The sequence below is a fragment of the Camellia sinensis genome, chromosome 1 (genome assembly GCF_055761805.1).
Source record: "Camellia sinensis isolate YWXY chromosome 1, ASM5576180v1, whole genome shotgun sequence".
Lineage (NCBI taxonomy): Eukaryota > Viridiplantae > Streptophyta > Magnoliopsida > Ericales > Theaceae > Camellia > Camellia sinensis.
The window spans coordinates 77,792,750-77,817,174 of record NC_138961.1 but is presented as its reverse complement, the minus strand read 5'-3'; positions in this window follow the sequence as shown (position 1 = coordinate 77,817,174).

Genomic DNA, 24,425 nt, shown 5'->3' with positions numbered 1-24,425 from the left:
CTACGAAGATATGCCTGGAATCGATCCTGAGATTGTACAGCACCGGATCCCTCTTGATCCCGAGGCCCAACCTGTCAAACAGAAGCTCAGGAGGATCCGCCCTGATTGGGCCATTAAGATCAAGGAAGAGGTCACCAAGCAGATTGATGCAGGCTTCCTGTTGGTGTCTGAGTATCCGACTTGGCTGGCCAACATTGTTCCGAGGCTGAAGAAAGACGGCAGAATTCGGGTCTGTGTAGACTTCAGAGATTTGAACAGGGCCAGTCCGAAGGATGACTTTCCCTTGCCGCACATTGATGAACTGATAGATTTCACGGCAGGACATGCCTTGCTTTCGTTTATGGATGGTTTCTTAGGCTATAATCAGATAGTAATGGCGCCCGAAGACCGGGAGAAGACTGCATTCACTACCCCGTGGGGTACATATTGTTATCGAGTGATGCCATTTGGGCTGAAAAACGCGGGAGCTACCTATCAACGGGCAGCAACCACAATATTGCATGATATGATCCATAAAGAGGTCGAGGTGTATGTGGACGACATGATTGTCAAGTCCAAAGAAAGAGAGGGCCACTACACCGCCTTACAAAAGTTTTTTCAAAGGATCAGAGAATTTCGGCTGCGGCTGAATCCCCAGAAGTGTACTTTTGGTGTTACAGCAGGAAAGATGCTAGGGTTTCTGATAACGCAAAGGGGCATCGAGGTCGACCCTTCCAAAATCAAGGCCATCTTAGAAATGCCACCACCGAGGACTGAAAAGGAGGTGCGAGGCTTTCTAGGTAAAGTGCAATTCATAAGGCGGTTTATCTCTAAATTAACCTTGACTTGTGAACCACTTTTTGGCCTCCTGAAGAAAGGAAAGAAATTCCAATGGGACGGCCGATGTCAAGCATCTTTTGAACAGATCAAAGAGTACCTACAGAACCCGCCTGTGTTGTCACCGCCAGAACCGGGGAGACCGTTGATAGTGTATCTTTCGGTTACTGAGACCACCATGGGCTGCATGCTCGCACAGGAGTCAGAAGACAAAGTGGAAAGGGCTATCTACTATCTAAGCAAGAAGATGCTGGATTACGAGACCCGCTATACACCACTGGAGAAGGCTTGTTTGGCCTTGGTATGGGCTACCAGGAAGCTGCGGCACTACTTGTTAGCTCATTCTGTAATGTTGGTTTCACGTTTGGATCCCGTCAAATATCTTTTCGAGAAACCAGCACTTACGGGTAGGCTAGCTCGTTGGTTGCTATTGCTTTCCGAATTTGACTTGAAGTATGTAACACGCAAGTCGGTGAAAGGGAGAGCGGTAGCGGAGTTCCTTGCCGACCACCCGGTTGAGGGGGATGAAGCGGTTGAGTACCTATTCCCAGATGAAGCCATTCTGCATATCGAGGATGAAACTTGGACGATGTATTTTGACGGAGCATCAAACCAGTATGGGTATGGGATAGGGTTGTTGCTGATAGCGCCTGACGATTCCCGTATCCCTTTAGCATTCAAGCTCCAGTTCAGAGTCTCGAACAATGAGGCAGAGTATGAGGCATGTATTGCTGGTCTGGAAGCAGCCCTAGAGCTAGGGGTAAGACGGTTAGACGTCATTGGGGACTCGAATCTTGTTGTGTCTCAAGCGAAAGGAGACTGGAAAGTCAAGGAGGAAAGGATGATAATTTACCACCAAACCTTGGATTTGTTAATTCCTCGATTTGAGAAGCTAAATTTCACCCACCTCGTAAGAGAGAATAACAGATTCGCAGATTCATTAGCAACTCTATCTTCCATGATAGACATCCCGTCGGGAGTCCGGATGCGTCCAGTCATCATTGATCAGAAGTTTGCGCCAGCATACGAGTCAATTTCCGCCATAGATGAGGCCCAAGACGACAACCCCTGGTATTACGATATTTGGAACTTCTTGGAAAAGGAGACGTATCCACTAGGGGCAAGCGCCAAGGATAAGAGGGCCATTAGAAGAATGGCTATTCAGTTCATCATCTGCGGAGGTAAGCTGTACAAAAGAGGTCATCTGGGAATGCATAAGCTCTGTGTAGAAGCTGAAGAGTCGAAGCGCCTAATGGAGGCCATCCACGGAGGAGAGTGTGGTGCACACATGAATGGAGTAATGTTGGCCAGAAAGATCCTCAGACAGGGCTATTACTGGTCAACCATGGAGGAGGATTGTATCGGCTTTGTTTGGCGATGCCACAAATGCCAGATCCATGCAAACCGTATGAATATCCCACCATCCAAGTTGTATAACATGACTTCCCCGTGGCCGTTTTCCGTATGGGGGATCGATGTGATCGGAGCTGTTACCCCGAAGGGGTCGAACGGACATGAGTATATCCTGGTAGCGATAGATTATTTCACAAAGTGGGTCGAGGCCCAATCATACGCGGTGTTGAAAGCGTCGCACGTCGCAAAGTTCATCAGAAACAACATTATTTGTCGCTACGGGGTGCCAAATGAGATCATCTCGGATAATGGATCCCACTTTAAGAAAGAAGCGGTCGACTTGTTGGAAAAGTATAACGTGGCTTTTCATAAGTCATCTACGTATCGGCCGCAAACCAATGGAGCAGTTGAGGCCGCCAACAAGAACATCAAACATATACTGCGGAAAATGGTGGAGACCTATCGAGATTGGCCAGATAAGTTGCCGTTTGCTCTGTGGGGCTACAGGACTTCAATTAGAACTTCTACCGGAGCAACTTCGTATTCGTTAGTTTATGGAATGGAGGCTGTTCTACCTATTGAAATTGAAGTTCCGTCTTTACGAGTATTGGCCGAGTGTCAGATAGCTGAGGCAGATTGGCAGCAGAGCAGGTTCGATGAACTTATGCTCTTTAACGAAAGAAGGCTGAAAGCACTGTACCACATTCAGAGTTATCAGCGCAGGATTGCTCGGGCTTTTAACAAGAGGGTCAAGTCCAGAAATCTAAAGGAAGGGGATTTGGTACTCAAAGATAACCGAGCTCCCATCTACGACCCGAAGGGCAAGTTCAGACCCAATTGGACTGGTCCCTACATCATCAAAGCTATCTGGTCAGGCGGAGCTGTGGTTCTGATGGATTTAGATGGCTTAGAATTCTCTCAACCGATCAATATGGACAAGTTGAAGAAATACTATCCTTGAGAGGCTCGCTAGGCCGAAAACCTGAAAGGGCGACCTAGGCAAAAGTTAGAGCACAAAAAATTAGAAAATATAAAAACTGAGCTCGCAAGGCTGAAAACCCGCGAAGGGCGGCCTTGGCAAAAGTTAGAGCGCAAAAAGAGAGTGAAAATACTCGAGCGAACCCAAGCCGGAACTACGTAAGGCTTGATTCCCATGTTTGGGATACGTAGGCAGCTTCATCCTGAAGTTCAGCCATAACACTTCCCCGATCAACTTTGTCCATTTGATCATCTCAGCCATCTTTGTTCATCAGTATTCATTGGAATCTCCGGTGCAGTGCCACTCAGACTAGGGGCAACTTTCCGTTGCTATACAGTGCTGCGGTGCTCTTTAGACTAGGGGCAACTTTCCAGTTGCAGGAATTTGGGGTTGTGCATCTCGAGTGACAGATCTCAGGCGTGTCCAGTTCTAATCCACATCAAAAATATCTTTGAAAAGTTTTAATATAAGCTGACTTTGTTCAAATAATCTTTTTACAACTTTGACCATTTTTGGACCAAGGTGGAAAATTTTCAGTGCCACAACTTTCAATTTCTTTGATTTCAAAACAGAGTTCTCCTGCTCTTACATACAATTGAAGTTGCTTTTTATTACATTCATGAAAGAAAACTTGAAAGTACTAATAAAGCAATAAATCTAGGGCATGGTCAAGTCAGGTGTTCCTGCGCCCCCTCCCAGAGTTGGTCGAAGCCTCTGATGCCAAGCTGGGCCCGATCTGTGCTTCTTCATTGAGCCAATCTATGCACTCGTCAGACAAAGTGCAACTAAAAGTAGGAGCGGGGGCCAGGAGTTCTCTCATCCTCCACGCAGTGGCCTGCCAAGCAAGCTGCGCGCCTCGGGCTGGAAATGCAGCAGGATACTCTATCCCCTCTGGCGGGCAGGTCTGATCATGGCCAAATTGGCGTCGAATCCGAAATGGGAAATAGAATACACAATGAGTGAGACCAACCAGTTGAATCCCAGTCTGCCGAGGCATATTGTAACTCATTGCCGGAAGGTTCAACCAAGGGCACCGCCAAGCAATACGGTCTGCGGACAAGTGGCACATCCAAGCGAACCACCATTCCTCATCCAAGGCATTGACTAGACGATGCCGGAAGAAGTAGCCGCGAGCTAAATATGCTGGGTAGGAGTCCACAACCTGCAATTTATCCATCAGCCACACCTGGGGAGGGATTGAAAAATGAGAGATTAAAGAATAGAGAGATGTACGAGGAGAGAAGAGTGAGAATGGGGTTTTGTGAGAAAAGACTGAGCTCGAGGGCCGAGTGATGTGAGCAATATAGAAATGTGAGATCGGGTGGGAAACATTACCTGTAGTAGTAGTGGACTCCCCGCCAATCTGCACGTCTCATGACGGTAAAAGGCGTCTAAGCCCATTAGCGTCTCGGCCAGAGTCATCGCAATGCAGCTCTTGCCCTCCTTCAAGCCTTGGGCGACCTCAATCAGCCGGACACTAGCCCCTCCAGAGCCTGAGACGAATAGAAAATGGAATAGCATGCACAAGCAGAGGGCATGGCGCCGGAAGCCTTGCCAGTGATGGTTGTTGCGATCACCAGCATCGGAAAACCGATCTGTCAAACTCGGAATGTCCAGCATCCCGTCACAAATCAGAGACCGAGCGTCACGCATGCTGAGTCCACACATTCGCCCTAAGGATTGGGCATGACCAAAATTAAGTTGGGGCAGGAGCTCCTCGTCGCGCTCGGACTCCATTAGAGCTCGGAAATCTTCGAAGGTAGGACACATCTCTTGCCCGGCGAAGCTAAAGACATGTGTCGCCGGATTCCAAAACCTTGCCACGGCATGAAGAAACGGGAGATGCAACGGGGTACGACCTAGAGTGAACAGTGCATTTATGCCAAAGCCCCGGAAATTCACTTTTTCCGAGCCATCCAAGCTAGCAATCCAAGCTGTGAGATTTTGGGCAAGAAACTCTTCCATTGGAGCAAATCAGTGTGAAAATGAGAAAAATTACGAAGCTGGGATCTTTTGTAGGAGATAAGGTTGAGTGGGGGACAGGTGTCAACATTCTGGTGGTCCCCCTCGTTTAGTGCCGACCGGCCAAAAAAATATGCCGACCGGCCATTTTAGTTTGCCGACAAAACAGATATATGGCCGGTAGCCACTCCTTGCAGCCGGTGGTCCCTACACCATGCCGGTAGACTTCCTTCTGGTTTCCTGAGTTGTTTATGCTAAGAAGTGGGGAACTTCACCACCTCCAAACCCCTCCCGGCGATAAACTCTTGCGAAGCCACGCCCGTCTGCTTGTCGAGTTTTGAACATTTGCTTATCGAGTTGTATTTTGCTCTCTTGTAGCTCTCGATTTGTTTATCGAGTTGTATTCACACTTGTTTGGTTGTGTCATGTCCTTGTTTTGCTTATCGAGTTGTAAGTCGGTTCACTACCTGATTATTACGATGGCAAATTTCCAAAATGAGTTCAATTTCGTTCACATTGTGGTGTGAAACCCTGCGATGCGATACATAGAAGATCCCCAAATGCAACATCTTTGGAATAAAATGACTCGTTTCATTTCCATCACATGTTTTGCAAAGTGTGTGAATTTTGAGAAAGAAAATAAACCTGTCTGAGGCAGTGCAATGTGCTTAAACTACTAGTAAAAAGGGAAATAAAACGTAGAATGGCAGGGTAGCCAAGTATCAGAATTGATACCGGTGAAACTCCCCTTGCGGTTAACGCACCTTCCGCATCTTTGTTCAGGTCAGCCACGTCGTTGGACGCCCTCACAATACGGGAAATCACACCTTTGAAACGTGAACCTTTGAGTTGACCTCAGGCCACAATTTCTGCGAGCAACGCTCGATGCGTGCGAAGAATGTCCCGCCCCGTATCCTTTTCATGCTTTGTGAGCCCCGCAAATTGTTTCGATTATGCTGTGTAATAGTATGTTCCTTTACTTGCGTAGACCGCATGTTTAAATTCCATTACCTGCGTAGACCGCATGTTTTGATTGCGTAGACCGCATGTTTAAATTCCATTACCTGCGTAGACCGCATGTTTTGATTGCGTAGACCGCATGCTTAATTCCATTACCTGCGTGGACCGCATGTTTTGATTGCGTAGACCGCATGCTTAATTCCATTACCTGCGTAGACCGCATGTTTTGATTGCGTAGACCGCATGCTTAATTCCATTACCTGCGTAGACCGCATGTTTTGATTGCGTAGACCGCATGCTTAATTCCATTACCTGCGTAGACCGCATGTTTTGATTGCGTAGACCGCATGTTTAATTTCAATGCTTGCGTAGACCGCATGTTTTGATCGCGTAGACCGCATGTTTAATTTCATTACTTGCGTAGACCGCGTGTTTAATTTCAACATCTGCGTAGACCGCATGTTTTGATTGCGTAGACCGCATGTTCAGTTTCATCACCTGCGTAGACCGCATGTTTCAACTGCGTAGACCGCATATTTGCTAAATATCATCACCTGCGTAGACCGCATGTTCATGATCAATTTTGTTGCCGGCATAGACCGTTTACTCCACTTACCTGATTGTCTTTCCACAGCATTGTTATGCTCCCCACTTGCCTTGCGCTGTCACGCATTTCAAGTATGCTACTGTGCATATTGCTAACAATATTGTACCTGTTAAGTTTGTTTTCTTTTCAGGCGCGATATTGTATGTACGGTTCATTTGAAGCTGGTGCAACCAGACGAGCCACACAGGTATTGTATCTCCCGAGTGAGACGTATTGAGAATTCCATAATTCTCTTACATCCTTTCTGCATTGTAGTGTAGTTTGGTATGCTAGCTTAAAATTGTCGCATGTTTGCTTCATTACAGCTTTCTTTGCATGATCATAAGTTATGCTCGGCTTCGTGCATTGTCTTGCATCTTGCCCCTGCCTCCGGGCGCGTATCTTATTTGTCTTGTATGTTTGTCTAAGTCTTCGGCCTTGTCAAAAATGGGTCGTCTCTGGCCTTTGACATTCACTCCCGTCATTGTTATGACTTTCGAGTTCTGTCAAAGAGGGGCAACTGTAGACACCCCATTTTTGACCGTCCTCAAGACTTGGACGTCACCGTTTGAACACCCGGTGATCATCCATGTTTGTGTTCGTTTGGAGTTCCCGGAGGTCTCGGCTCGCGTGCCCTGCCTCAGAATCTCCGAACTCAACCGTTTAGTGTCTGGTTTTGCACCAAACACTTGCATCCTGCCTTTGAGAGGTAGGGAATGCCATGTAAGGCATCCCCACACACCACCGGCAGTGGCTGGAGGCCACCGGCTGGTCTTTTTCTGCCATCGGCACTTTTGTTTGCCGGTCGGCACATTTTAATGCCGGTCGGCATAGTTTGTTGCCGGTCGGCACTGTTTTTTGCCGAAATAGCATTTTTGGGCAGCCGACCACTGTTCATCCACTTTATGGAGATATTTTGTGCCAGCTGTGATAGCTAGCACCAACTCTTCTCCCCTCCATACACGTGTATGGAGGGATTTCCCTCTAGCCAAGCTTGTTGTATAAGCTTTGCAAGAGGGAGTCCTATAAGAGAGGGGCTTTCCTCTTGGTTCTAGGTTAGAAAATCAGAAGCAAAAACCAGCCCTTAGCAATATAGCTACATATTATCTCTATACCTCCCCCTCTCTCCTCCTTTGTGTGTGTTTTTTAGCTCAAAAGGTGTGTTTTACCTTACTTTTGCACCATTACACACACCATTACACCTTACTCCGAGATTGAGGAACTTGGAGGAGTTGTTTCTTGCGTTTTGGACTGGTTTTGATCCAAAGAAGGAGGCTAGACCATTTGTTCTTCAAGGGTTCTTCAAGGGTGAGCATCTTCCTTTTTATTCCCCAAACTTGCATTGGTTTTCTACCTATTTTGTTTGCTGTTTTAGCTCTTGTGTATAACATGAAAAAGGCTTAAATTTTCCTGCTCTAGCACTTTCATTAAGGTCATTTTGTGGTTTGAGTGCAAACTCACCCTCATAGGCCTTGTTTGGTCTATTTTGGTGCCTCTTTGATAAGGTTTTGTTCACTTCAGCATTTTGATCTTTTCATCACTAAAAACCAGTTCATTTTTGGTGTTTAAAAAGTTGGTTTGAAGTCTTGCATAGGGGAGGGACACCCCTCTCCCTTTATGGTTTTGTTTCCTTGCTTTTTGGGCTCAAAAGGATAGCATGTGTGCTTGTTGTTTCTTGGCCTCATTTCAGAATTTCTTTAGGCATTTTACATCATATGTAACCCCTGTTTTGGGTCAAATTTGTGTCTCCTTGTATGCTTGTAATACTTGCTTTGTATTGCTCTATTTTGCTTAGAAGTCCATCTCATGATTAGGCCATGATTCTTGTGAGAGTTGGTTTAATTCCATGAAGTTCTTAGTGATGTTTTTCCATGCTTAAGGTTTATTGGTTATCCATTTAGTCATGCTTGACATGCTTGTTAGGGTTGCTTTGTATTTTAGCTTAAAAGCTTTGAGCATGTTGACCTCTAACATGTATGTTTGTGATTATCTGCATGATTTAACATAATCTAAGGACCACATTTTAGTCCAAGAATCATGCTTGTATGTGTGCATGCATGGCCCCTTTCATACCTTGAGGGTGTGTCCTCTTATGCCTAGGAGTGAGCCTTAGCGCATTTGTTTCATGGGGGATACTTTAGCTGCCATATTAGGAGTTTTTGGGGTCCTATTTTGCATGCAAAAACTCTGTTTTTACTTGTTTTGATCATGCCATGAGAGGTCATGTTGGTGGGGGTAAGTTGTCTCCTTTTGTGCCTTAACTTTGGGACCATAAGTTTGCTTGTTAACATGAGTTGATTGTCCATCATTTTGAGCACTTTTGGCCACTGTTTTGAGAAGGGTGAGGGCCTGCCCCTTTGCCATTTTAAGCCCTCTTGCATGCTTGCTCCATGTTTGTTGCATTGTTGTTCCATTAAGCTTTGTAGCACATCAATCCCATGGTCAATTTGGTCCATGTTTGCATCATGTTTGTATCTTGTATGCTAGGTATTGCACATTTGTCATGTTGGTTGCATAATGCTTGTTGTGCTTTACATCTTGGTGGCATGATACATTTGAGGCTTGTGAGCATTACATGCATTGCATTTACTTGGTTTGGGGTGTCAAACCAAGTGTGGGAATCAAGGACCATTCATACTTCAAGTGATGTAATGTGCCTCGATTCGCGGTCATCGGGACCTTTGACTCCAACTTGATAAGGCCTCGGTTTTCACTTTGCTTGTTACATGCATCTTCATATCAAATGGCAAATTCAATTCTTTGAGCCGCCATGTACCATTGATGGCTCAAAGGTCGAAGGTCATGCTTCTTTGAGTTCAAAATATGATAAGAAGTAGGACCATGCTTACATGTGTCCAAGAACTCCATACCATGCACTGTCTGTTCTCTGTTTGCTGTCAAATTGTCTTCTGCAGGAAGTTTCTGCCGACCGGCAGAATTTAGTGCCGACCGGCACTATCTGGAGTGCCGATGAATCCAATAAAGTGCCGATGGGAACTGTGAAGTGCCGGTGGTAATTCTGTCCGGCCGGTGGTGCTCTGCAGGACGCAAGGAACTTGCTCCAGTACTTTGGCAATTTTCAGAAAGACAAGGCAGTACAAACAGAGGCGACAGGAGTGCAGTACGGGTTTTCCGGACGAGGCGGATTCGAGCATGCATCACTCGCGCATCCCGAGGCAGAGGCTGCGGCTACCCCTTTCCTTCCTTCGCCACCTTTCCTTTAAATGAAATTAGAATATTTTTTTTGTAATAATTTTATTTGTTTATTATTTGGGACTGTAATATTAATTCGAACCCTCTGAGTGAGGGTAAACATGTAATAAGTGTGGGTGAGTGTGTGTATGTCTTCCAATCCCCATTTCTTTCTTCCCTTTTATTTACCTGCTTATGATGGTAGATTAGGGCATTTTTGAAATTAGCATACCTTATGATTTGCATGCGTGCATTCATGCATCTGTTGACATGCACCGGGCTCGGTACATCATACTAACCGCATTCGTATTTTCAAATTCCAAAATTGAATACATGAATCAGTTGGTTGCATATCGTATGCCATATTTAGGTTAACCGAGCCTAACTAAAATTGCATCTTGTATGTGTTGCATTAGGCAAAATAACATGAACTAGGACACGCACATTTGCTAACTAGTTTATTGTTTTGGCACGAAGTACAATGTAAGTGGTGGTGCTTTAGCATCCAACATGCGTGTGAATGTTGCCATAATAGTATGCTTGCCATGCGGCTAAGTGTTTACATGAGATAAATTGCTTGAATGCCTGTGGGTGGAGGTCAAATTGCTTAAATTGGGATAGTGCGTTAAAGCTATATTCATTTTAAGCCCACCGGATAGTGGCAAAACCGTCTTTTCCAAAAGCCCACTTGACGGTGGCAAAATCTGCATTTTAGCCTACTTGCGAGTAGCAAACCATTTTCAAAACAAACATGAAATGCTTTTTTATTCCAATTTGAGCGATTTGGTCTATACTTGTTTGCTGCGCGCATAACATAGTAATTCTAGGCTAACAATTGGTTTAAGAACACATAAAGTTTTCAAAAACGGATATCACGGTTAGTAGAGGCCGGTCTTCGGACCGGGCGAAAGGGGGTGCTCATAGCTGACCTTCCCCGATCGTACCCAAGCTCCCGAGCCGAGACAACTCCGGTGATGACGGACATGTGGCCTTCGGCACCGAGTCAGGGTTTCCTAAATTCTCCCATTTTAAAATATTTAGGTGGCGACTCTGTATCTGGCAAAGCAGTCCATGTTTGGCACTACTTTTTCAAAAATCTGTTTCTCAAAACGATTTGCCAGATTTGGACTCTTTGGTTCAGATTAAGAACCGCGACAACAAAAATCGCGAGTCCGAACAGTAGCACGAGGCCCCCGCGGGCGCGTCTACACCATGTTTCCAAAACATAAACAACATATATAATGTTTCCTTATCTTCAAAACATATACAATGTTTTTGTATTTCATCAACATAACATAATTTCAATACATAATCAAACATCAACAAATAAGTTCGGATACTTCTCACGGCCTTCCAACCCATGTTCCCAAGTTGCTTCCTCAACTCCGTGGTGTCGCAACAATACCTTAACTAGGGGAATTGTCTTGTCTCGCAAGACATGGTCTTGAGTATCCAAGACTTTCACCAGTCTCTCCTCATACGAGGCATCCTCATCTACCTCTAAGCCGGTCCAATCCAACACCTACAATGGATCCGGGTCATACTACCGAAGCATACTAATACGAAACACATCATGAGCCCCAGAAAGCTGTGGCGGCAAGGCCAAGTGATAGGCTACCTCTCCAATCCACTCAAGGATCTCAAAAGGTCCAATAAATCTAGAGGACAACTTCCCACACTCTTCCCAAACCTCATCAAACCCCGCCTAGGTGATATCTTCAAGAAGACAGATCATCCACCTCAAAAGACAAAGGTATCTTCCTACGGTCATCATAACTTTTCTGGCGACTCTGGGCCATAACCAACCTCTTATGGATAAGTGCAACTTTCTACATCGTTTCTCGGACTAACTCTAGACCCAACATTGGTGCATCACCTACATCGGCCTAACACATAAGGAATCTGTACAGTCGGCCATACAAGACATCAAACGGTGCCATGCTAATACTCGACTGGAAGCTATTATTATAGACAAATTCCACTAAGGGCAAGTACCTCTCCCACGACCCCTTAAAGTCAAGAACACAACCCCAAAGCATATCCTCTAAAATCTGAATAGTACGCTATAACTGCCTGTCAATCTGAGGATGATTCGCAATGCTAAAGGTCAACTTCATGCCCAAGGCACTCTGTAGGCTCTGCTATAACTGAGTCGTGAAATGCAGGCCTCTATCCAAAATGATCGTCACAGGGTCCCCGTGCAATTTCACTATGCCCCTAATATAAAGTTCGGCAAAATAGTCTACTGAATCACTCCCGTGCATAGGAATAAACTGCGCCGACTTGGTCAACCGGTCAACTACCACCCAAATCGCATCACTACCTCGTGGAGTCCTCAGTAAAGTCCTACAACAAAATCTATTATGACATGCTCCCATTTCCACTCAGTTATAGGCAAGGGTTGTAATAAACCCGCTGGCCTCTGATGTTCGGCCTTCACTTGTTGACAAGTAAGGCACCTCGATATAAATACAGCCACATCCTTCTTCATTTCCCTCCACCAAAACTGACGACTAAGGTCATGATACATCTTTGTGCCTCCTGGATGCACCGCAAGGCGTGAATGGTGGAACTCTCATAGTACTTCCTCTAGGCAAGACTCCGGCATGAAGAAACGATCACAGTATCTAAAACTCAAATCGGGATACACATTCAAGCCCTTTTATACCTTCTCACTAGAGATCCTTTCCTAGGGGGTGTCTACCTGAAGGTCATTCTTCTGCACTTCTATCACTCGGTTCACACGTGTAGTACCGTAAACAAGGCCGCAAACTCAACAGACTCGCCAAGATACAAGTCAAACTCGCCAATAGCACCCAACATCTCCCATTCCCAGATAGCAATACAAGCTACACTACTAATAGATTTCCTACTCAAGGCATCGGCCACAACATTGGCCTTCTCAGGATGATAGTGTAACTCAAAATCATAATCTTCTATAAATTCCATCCACCTCCTCTGCCTCAAATTCAAGTCCTTCTATGTAAACAAATACTTCAGACTCTTGTGATCAAAAAATACCTTAAACTTCTCACCATACAAAATAATGCCTCCAGATCTTCAAGGCAAATATCACCGCCGCTAACTCTAGGTCATGAGCAAGGTATTTTCTCTAATGTGTTTTCAACTACAGCGAGCCATAAGCTATTACCTTCCCCTCTTGCATCAACACACAACCCAAACCTTCCCGTGAAGCATCACAATACATAGAATAGCCAAACCCCTCTTCGGAATAATCAATACAGGAGTAGTGGTAAGTCTAACCTTAAGCTCTTGGAATGACTTCTCACAAGTCTCACTCCACACAAACTTAGCTCATTTCCTCGTTAATCTAGTCAATGGTGAGGCTAACCTAGAGAGATCGTTCACGAACTGATCGTAATACCTGACCAACCCCAACAAACTACGGATTTCGAAAGCATTCTTAGGTTGTTCCCAATCTTTCACTGTCTCTATCTTGGATGAATCTACAGTCACCCCTTTCCCGGATACCATATGGCCTAAGAACTTCACTTCACTCAACCAAAATTCACACTTCCCCAACTTAGCATACAATTTGTGGGCTCTAAGAAACTCAAGTACCACTCGCAGGTGTTCCTCGTGTTCCTCCTCAGAAGGTGAATAGATCAAAATGTCATCGACAAAGATGACTACAAAAAGATCTAGAAATTCTTGGAAGATACGGTTCATCAAATCCATAAACATGGCAGGTGTTTTGGTTAGCCCAAAAGGCATCACTAAGAACTCATAGTAGCCATACCGTGTACGGAATGTCATTTTCTGGATATCCTCCTCCTTCACCCTTAACTGGTGATAACCCGATCTCAGGTCTATCTTAGAAAACCAACAAGACCGCTTCAACTAATCAAATAAATCGTCTATACGAGGCATTGGATACTTATTCTTAATTATTACCTAGTTCAACTTTCGGTAATTGATACACAATCACAAAGTGCCATCCTTCTTCTTGGCAAAGAGAGCCGGTGCTCCCCAAGGCGAAGTACTAGGGCAGATAAAACCCTTATCTAGCAGCTCTTGGAGTTGAATCTTCAACTCATCCAACTCAGTAGGTGCAAATCTATATGGTGCCATAGAAATCAGTGCCATACCAGGCACTAAATCAATTGAGAACTCAATCTCACGGTGAGGTGGCAAACTAGTGAGACCATCAGGAAAAACATCCAGGTATTCACAAACTACCATCGGCAAATCAACCCGGACTTCATCACACTCACTACCTAAGAAGTTGGAAAGAAGGCGACTAGGCTCACTCTATCCATGCAGATCATACACCGGTGATAAGACTCTATCAACCTGGTCCTCCAAGAAATAAAAGCAATCACCGCTCAAGGTACATATAGTAACCCTTTGACGGTAACAATCTATGACAACCCGATAAGATGACAACCAATCCATACCTAAAATAACATCAAAACTAGACATGTCAATCAACACAAATGCAAAACAAAGTCGACGATCGGCAACATCTATGTCACAACCCCAAGACCCCTGCTCCAAAACAATCTCACCACCAGTATGTGACTCTACACTAAGAGGAGATGCTAACTGAGCTAACTCTAACCCTAAAGCCGATGCAAATGCAGACGAGATAAATTAATAGGATGCACCCGTATCAATTAATATATTAGCAATGGAATTGCATAACAAGAAAGTACCTCTCACTACCGAAGGCACTGGTACTAGGTCTGGCGCAATAACAACATATACAAGCCCTGTAGGCCTCTGTTCTACTTGCTCACCCCTCGAAGCATATGCCTGATGCACTAACTAAGCCGAAGAGGCGCCCTGATTGGCCCTTGAGGCCTGTGCTGACTGTGTAGGCTGGTGACTCTATGTCTGCCTCGAACTAGATACACCAAGTGTGCCACCCAACGGTGGGCAAAACCTCTTCATGTGGTCTACCTGCCCACACTGGTAACAAGCAAGTGGCTACCCTCTCCCCTGACTCTGGTTCTAAGAACAAGCCGAAGACGGTGCAGACTGTTGCCCTCCTTCCCTCTGCGAGCAAGCTAGAGACTTGTTGCCCAACTGGCCACACTTGAAACAAGTGACATCTTCTTGGCCACCTCTCCTAGAACCCGAACCCGATATTGAAAAGTGAACCTCGACTGAGCTCCTTGGGACTACTGTGGGTTCAAACCCCTCTACCTCTTACTGTGCCCCTTGAATATCCTGACTCCTCCTAGAGCATCTCATTCGTTCCTCCTCCGTCTGCATCACAGTCTCAAGATGATCCGCCGCCTTCACAAGGCGTCGATAGTCTCTAATCATGGACCCGATCACTTTGAACATAAGCCCAATCCTCAGCCTCTTCTTGACCTCTAAACAATGGCGCTCATCAGTCGCCACAAGTTCTAGTGCAAACCTCGACAAGCTAGTAAACGTGGCCTCAAACTCAGCCACCGGATTGTTCAACTGCACAAGCTTGGAGAACTAGTTTCTCAACTTCTCCCTAATAGTAGGAGGCAAAAACTTATCTTGGAAGGCATCGATGAAAACCTCCCAAGTCACCCTAATGTGCCCTCATGCGTACTTCCACCATTGACCTGCATCTCCCTTTAGCTAGAAGGATGCCAAGGTCACCCACAAACCTCTATCTTTGATGCTAAGCATCTCAAATGTCTTCACCATCGGTTCTAGCCACTCATCCGCCTTCAATGGCTCATTGGGATCACCCAAAAAATCGTCCGGATTCACCCAGAAAAACTCTCGTTTCAAGAATGACGGCCCTACCTCAGCTACTTGGGCCTAGACTTGATTCTCAGCCCTGAGAATGTCCATGGATTCCCACAATGTTCTGGCCATTTCGTAGGCTAAGGCACCTATAGCCTATTGACCAATTGGTTCGGCCACATTGGCCTGACCTATGCCTTCCTCATGCCCCGAAATATCATCTGGTAAAGGCACCTCATGCCTTTTAGGCCTACCATGCCTACCACCAACATGTCCACATCCTAACATCCTAATGAAGGTAACGAAAGAGATCAACACATTTACAAATGTGTTAAAGCTAACTTACTCGCGTCCTAATGCAGTGGACAACAGAAATTCACTCCATGTAAGCACGTAGTCACATAAACACATACGAATTTCCTTCCTAGATAATGACCGTCCCACGGCATTACTAGAGTTCCAATTAGAAATAGTAGTGATCAAGTACTCTTCTAACAGGAATTCTAAAAACCTGTAGACCCAATCAATATCTTAGGAACTAAATCTCATACCCATATAATCACATAAGCATGTTATCACATAGCATACCATACATACTAATGTCTCTATCAAGCGAGACAATCCTATTGTGGTAATAACCACTCCCCACATACCCAAAGTATTCAAACCCGGTACGCTCTGATACCAAGTTGTAACGTCCCAAAACAAATACAATAAATCCATCTCATAAGTGGAAGTATAATTGAAACAATCTATCTTCATTAATCAGAATTCGATATATATATTCATGTGATGGTAATTAGAAATGAAAGTTACACAGATAGTCATATGCCTTGATGGCTTACATCTTCCCAAGTCACTGGTTGGGTACAACAAAAATAAGTCTTAAGCTCAATACAGATAAAGCCCAAGTCTTGTACAAAATGAATGAAAAGCAAAATAAACAAAATGAGCTTTCAACTCCACAGTCCTCCCAAGCTAAGCCCATGGCGAAGGCATATCACCAACACTTGAAAATGGTTTTCCTATATAGGGTGAGCCAAAGCCCAGTAGAAATAATCCAATACAACATATGAAACTTAACAGAGATATAGAGGTAATATGAAAATACCATGCCATTGATAAACCGATTCATAATTCTTTTGTACACCATGCAGTACCAACTGTATATTTCAATTCATGAATTCAATTCCATTTCATTCAAACAACCAAGCTGAGTATACAAGTCAATAGGTCTCTAATCATTACAACCATCATACATTTGCCATTTCACATATATTTCGTTTGCAGGAATCGACACCCATGTATACGCGCGGTTTTCAAGACTTTCATACTGGACACACAGGCCAACTTAATTCAATGGAGTACATCCCCTTTCTTCTTCCAAACATGGAGTACATCTCCTTTCTTCTCCCAAATATCATACATTTACAATGTATTAAACACATATTCATATTCAATGACAACAGATGAGAGATTAGTTTCAATTCACCTAGTCCTCATGTAAATTCTACAACAATCATAGCTATCCTCCACCAATAGCCCAAAACAAATATTTCTAAACAAATATACAATCTCCAAGATAGATAAACTATCCAAATTTCTATAGGTAAGAGATAATACATATCCAACTCTACTATTTATATAAACATTTATCCAATTTCACATTTTCGAAAACAATTCCATTTATTTGTACAAGACAAGTGTTTGAGACATTTTAAGGCAAACTCTTCTATCTTCCAAAATCCAACCCAAGCATCAAAATCAACCATTTTACTACAACACAACCTCATATTCACTCCCATACCTATTTTCAATAAATCCATTTGAAAACCCCTATTTTGATTTTAAACCAAATTCCTAGATTTGTTCAATATCCTCCAAATTCACAATAGTGCTTATACAAAACAAATAATTATGTTAAGCGTTATATAAGAGTATAGAAAATCCGTACCTCAATGCAAGAAGATGAGCAAAGCAAGGGAAGAACTTGGATGAAGCCGAAATTCAACTCTAATCGGATGAAAATGTAGCCCTTGAGATGCTCTACCTTTTTAACAAAGGCACACGGGTAGAGAAACCACTAAATCTAGATAAAAAAGTAGAGGGAGAGGGAGAGGGAGAGAGAGAGAGAGAGAGAGAGAGAGTTTTAGATGGAGAAACTCCAAATCTAGGGTTTGGAAAAGTTTTGGAGAGAGATATGAAAAAGTGACTGAAAAAGTGACTTTTATAAACGAATATACACACAGTCCGCTTAAGCGCAAGAAGTGATGCTCAAGCGCCAAGACACAATGAAAAAGAGTGACTCCACTCGAGCGCATGAAGTGACGCTCAAGTACAGAATACACACTTCTAGTAGTTTTGCAGACAGCAAAAAAAAGCTCGAGCACAAGAAGGGTCGCTCGAGCTAAGATCGCTCGAGCGCAGAAAATACCGCTCGAGCGTAGAACACACCCTCCCAGTAGTTTTGCAGACCTACAAAAGTACTAAAAGTTCACAAATCTCACTCGAGCACAAGACGAGCCACTCGAGTGGAGGAGTAAAATTCTTGGCAACAAGAGTTTCAAAACCAAGCAACCAACTTGTTCCAAACGCAACCAAAACAACTCAAAAGCTAAACTCAATGAGGGGAAAAAGAATAAGACAAGAATAACAATACGAAACCATGAAACCCAAGTTCAGAATACAAAATGGATCAGGTCTAAACCAGAATCGCTATAGAACGTAAGACAAGAGTGTGATTAGTGTATGTGAGCATATTTTCAAAACCAAGTTTCGTTATGCAATTCTTTTGAACAAAAATGAAAAGTTATAAAGAAAAGAAATGCTTTATACCTTGTTATATTAAAAGGATGATTTGGGGATATGTACTTATGTAAGTATATTTTGGTTATAAAACTATCACATTACTTATATAGTATGATGTGGAGCATTCATGTTCATAGCTACCTGTATGTGGTTACTGTTTAGGATCATTTGAAATCTTTACTGAACTTTATTTTCATCCCACGTTGCTAATCATTTTTCAGGTTTAAGTTGAGAAATGGTTCAAGGTCGAAGGATCTTCTTTAATTGATGGCCAATGGGCTTTATATTTGTTGGTAGTATGCCATTGTTGTAAGACAGTCAAGCCCTTTTCTTTCTATGTATTAATGTAAGCCGACGGACATTTCATTTAAATGTAGTTAATTGTGCATCCAATGTATATACAAATGAGAGAACTAATATTATTTATTGATGTTAATGTATATAGCTTCCACTTGTTATCAATGAAATTGGATTATAATAATGGATGTGGTAATACTATTCGAGTAATAAAAAGTTGGGCATGATACACACCTAATGAAATAGAACCCAACTCTCTCATCACATTGTAGGAAAATGTTTGAGACCTCCAAATGCTCATATAATTCAATCTACAATTATGTGGTATGATAGGTATCATTTTTTGATTTATTATACACCCAATGACCCCAATTCTATCATCATATCACTGTGCGTGAATTTATGAAACAAAAGGGATGGTGTTTGTTTTGTGAAAACAAAAGGAAATGGAATTTGTTTTGTGAAATGAGAAAAGTATCTTTGATATAAGTATGAAAATTGGATTGTTGTTTCTTGAGTGTTAAATACACACACGTGGGGGTTGTATCTTTAACTACCGTGTTAGTGTTGTTGTTGGGTTTGTGGTCTCATAGTAATTGAGTCTTTAATAGATGTACTAAATACTTGCATCTAGAGATTTTGTCCTTGGTCATCGGTGGAGGATGACATGGTTGTGTTGAATTGTCGTGTATGCATTATACCATTGTCGATTGAACATTGTATGTGAGGAAGTGCTGAGATACATTATATATGTATACTTGCTCGGGGGGAATTAATTATGTCTTCATATACTTGTAGACGCGCCCACGGAGGGGGGCCTTATGCTACTACAGTTCGGACTCGCGATTTTGTTGTCGCGGTTCTTAATCTGAACCAAAGAGTCCAAATCTGGCAAATCGTTTTGAGAAACAGATTTTTGAAAAAGTAGTGCCAAACATGGACTGCTTTGCCAGATACAGAGTCGCCACCTAAATATTTTTTATGGGGAAATTTAGGAAACCCTGACTCGGTGCCGAAGGCCACATGTCCGTCATCACCGGAGTTGTCTCGGCTCGGGAGCTTGGGTACGATTGGGGAAGGTCAGCTATGAGCACCCCCTTTCGCCCGGTCCGAAGACCGGCCTCTACTAACCTTGATATCCGATTTTGAAGACGTTATGTGTTCTTATTCCATTTATTAGCCTAGAATTACTATATTATGCGCGCAGCAAACAAGTATAGACTAGATTGCCTAATTTGGAAATAAGCATTGCATATCCGTTCGGTTTTGAAAAGCGCTTTGGAATTTGCTACTCGTAAGTAGGCTAAAATGCGGATTTCAACGAGTTTTTCCAACCCAAACAATCCAACCTTCACCCACAGGCATTAAAACATTTTAACACATAAGCACTTAGCCGCATGGCAGGCATACTGTCATGGCAACACTCACACGCATGCGGGGTGCTAAAGCATAAATACTTACATCGTACTCCGTGCCAAAATAGGAAACTAGTTAGCAAACATGCATGTCCTAGTTCATGTTAAAAATGGCTAATGCATCACATGCAAAAATGCAATCTAGGCAGGCTCGGCTAACCCTAAACATGGCATGTGAAATGCGATCAATTACCACATATTCAATTTGTGAATTGAAGTACAGATGCAGTTAGCGTGATGTACCGAGCCTAATATATGTAATACAAATGTATGGATGCACGCATGCATAGCATAAGGTATGCTAATTTTAAAGATTCCCTAATCTACCATCATAAGCAGGTAAATAAAAGGGAAGAAAGAAGTGGGGATTAGAAGACATACACTCCACTCACACACGCTTATCACAGATTTTCCCTCACTCAGAGGGACCAAATAAATATTACAAATTAATTAACTACGCAAGCTAATTAAATATTACAAATTGCCTAATTAATTAAGCAAATTAAATTAAGCTAAGAAAACAGTAAATCGCCTCGGGAAATGCGCCGCCATGCATGAGCTGCCTCTGTTTTCCTTCCTTCACTCCTCTGGAGGTTGCCAAAATGAAGCTGTCGGCAGAGAAATGATTGTCGGTCGGCAGAGTGTTCCTGCAGAATCTGCAAATGACAGCAACAGAGGGCAAGGCAAAGCATGGCAGCACAATTCAAGGCATATTTGCACCAACCATGTCCCTTATCATGGTAATGACTCAAAAGGGCATGTGTCTCGATTCTCGGACCACCAATCATGCATTTTCATGCATGATGGCCCAAAGAATCGAGTATGCAACTTTCATGTCAAATGAAATGCAAACCAATCAAACAAACTAAGGCGCAATTCCTATCATCAAGTCAAGGAACAAGGCATGCATGCAAGATGCAATGCAACCTAGGCATGCAAGCTAAGGATGCAACATGGCATGGCAACAAACTTATGCAAGCATACAAGAAAGCATGGGGCCATGCAAACCAAAAAGAGGGTGGACTTAAACATGAATTAGGCAGCCCTAAATAGGCCTAAAACAGTGGCCAAAATGCCCAAAAAAAATGGAGGCTAAACACACATGCACACATACACATGTTATGGTCCAAGCGTCAAGCATTAAGCAAGCAACATTCAAGCACACTCGCAAAGGGATTTCATGGACAATTAGCATGCAACATGAGCTCTAAAATCATGCTAAAACATGGTGCCAAACCAAGCAATAAATCAAGCCAAGCATGCAACAAATGGCCTAAGTGCTCAAAACAAACCAATGGAGTATTGAACTACACTTAGCAAGACCAAACATGGCATGAACTCATTGACCAAAAACAGAGTTTTAGGACATTAATACAGGGCCTAAGGATCACTTAGATGGCATCCAAATGACTCAAAAACAAAGGCATGCATAATCACCAAAACATGGAGCATGAGATGACAACCTTACAAGGCATTAAAGGGACAACTAAAGCAAGCATGCAAGCATACTATAAGGTCTGAAATGACATGGTGGATGGTCCCAAATCACCAAATCAATGTAAGAATGGCATGCTACACACTCATACACTTAAGGCCAACAAGCCAAAATGCAAAGGGGATATATGATGCGTGCCAAATCCGACCCATACAACCTAGGACAGACCTAGAACATGGCAAAATATGCACAAAAGCTTCACAAATGTAAGCCTAAAACATGCTAGAAACAAAGGCACACGACCTAAGACATGTTAAGGAATCACAAGGCATTACATGGCAACTATGCTAAGCATGCATGGAGTACCAAAACCAATTTAAAATCATGTTATATTATGGAAAGATGAGCATGAAAAACAGTCTATACATGCTCAACACACACTCAAACATAGGCTCCCTTTAGAGGGCAAAACATGCCCCTTTCAAGGACAACAAGGAGAGGGGGTGGCCCTCTCCCTTTAGAGACTTCAAGGCACCATCTCCACCACTGAAATCCCTCAAGATTTCAGTGGTGAAGAGGCCCAAACACCAAAGTCCCGAAACTAGCACAAAATAGCACAAAATGAGGCCTTTCAAGGCCTAAGAGGGGTCAAACACCCTCAAACCACAAAACACCCTTAATAAACAATCAAGAGGACTAAAAAACAGAACTTTTTTGTGTTATACAATAAGCACGAAAACAGCTCTAAGATAGGTAGAAAATCAATGCAAAAATGGGAAATAAAGGTGTTAGTTTCTTACCCTTGATGACCCCTTCAACAATGGTGCTCCAATGGCCTCCCTTGGCTTGAATCCAACACCAAAACTTCAAAATCAGTCCTTTAGAACCTCAGTAGCTAGACAAAGGTGAAACACTAGGTGTTTATGTGCAATAGTAAGACACAAAACACCTAGAGCACAAAAGAGAGGGAAAGAGAGATAGGATGTGTATCTAACCCTAACCCTAAAACTAGAGCTTAACAATGGTTGTCTAAGCTCTCCAAAATACCTCAAGTCTCTAACCTTTTGCCACAAGAGAGAGCCCCTCTCTATATAGAAGCTTTTGTCTTGTAAAGCTTACAAGACAAGCTTCATAAGAGGGAGATCCCTCCATACACGTGTATGGAGGAGAGCAAAAGCAAGACAACTGTCTTAAAATATCTGCAAAAGCAGATGCACAGTAGTCGGCCGGCCAAAAATGCCATCTTGGCCAAAAGGAGTGCCGACCGGCACTAAATAGTGCTGACCGGCAACAAATAGTGCCGACCGGCAATAAAAAATGCCGATGGAAGCAAAAACCAGCCGGTGGCCTCTAGCCACTGCCGGTGATGTGTGGGGATGCCTCATAAGGCATTCCTTGCCCCTCCAAGGCAAAACAAAAGTATTTGGTGTAAAACCAGACACTAAACAGTCAAGTTCGGAGATCCTGAGGCAAGGCGCGCGAGCCGAGACCTCTGGGAACTCCAAACGAACACAAACATGGATAATCACCGACTGTTCAAACGGTGACCTCCAAGTCTTGAGGACGGTCAAAAATGGGGTGTCTACAGTTGCCCCTCTTTGACAGAACTCGAAAGTCATAACAATGACGGGAGTGAATGTCAAAGCCCAGAGACGACCCATTTTTGACAAGGCCGAAGACTTAGACAAACATGCAAGACAGTCAAGATATGCGCCCGAAGGCAGGGGCAAAATGCAAGACAATGCACAGAGCCGGACATAACTTATGATGATGCAAAGAAAGCTGTAACGAAGCACACATGCGACAGTTTTAAGCTAGCATACACCGAACTACACTACAACGCAGAAAGGATGTAAGAGAATTATGCAATTCTCAATACGTCTCACTCGGGAGATACAATACCTGTGCGGCTCGTCTGGTTGCACCAGCCTCAAATGAACTGTACATACAATATCGTGCATGTCCGGTTCGTCTGGTTGCATCAGCTTCAAATGAACCGTACATACAATATCGTGCCTGAAAAGAAAACAAACTTAACAGGTACAATATTGTTAGCAACATGCATGACAATGCAAGAATGGATGCAAAATGATATGCAATATATACAAAACAATGTATAAACAATGCAAATGAAGATGCAATGTAATTGAAACAATACAAACTAAAATGCAAAGCAATTGAATTACGATCCAATCACGAGTGGTTCGAAACCACACCTATGTCAAATAGATTGATGGAGGTAACAAGTCTGTCTACCAAAGAACGGTCAACTAAACTGTGAGCATTGTAGATAGACACAAGAACAAGTATTGAGTGGAATGGCATAAGTGGGGAAACGACCCGCTGGAGAAAGGACAACGATCCTAATGCCGGATGCCAAAATTATACTACCATGTAATGGAAATGAATATGGCACACGGGCCAAACCAAATCTTGCCTAGGTAGGGCATGTACGCATACAAGCCACGTCTAACATAGAACGGTCTACTGAACTATGCTTTGACACGAGAAGTATGGGCACATACCAGACCAAGCTCAACATGGAAAGGCGCAAGCCATAGATGGAGGTGATGCAATGAATGCATGCAATCTAAAATGCAGTGGATATGGCACGCGGGCCAAACCAAATCTTGCCTAGGAAAGGCATGTACTCGTACAAGCCATGTCTAACACAGAAAAGGTGCCGCAACCCTCAAACCAACATACCAGCGTGGAATAGGCGCGCACACATGCAGAACTGTGTTTTAACGTGAAAAGTAAGGGCACATACCAGACCAAGCTCAACATGGAAAGGCGCAAGCCATAGATGGAAGGCGTGATGCAATGCATGCATGCAAACTACAATGCAATACTTACAAATATGCAATGGAATGGATATTAACAAAATGCATGACAATGCAATATGATGCGATCTACTGGGAAAAATGC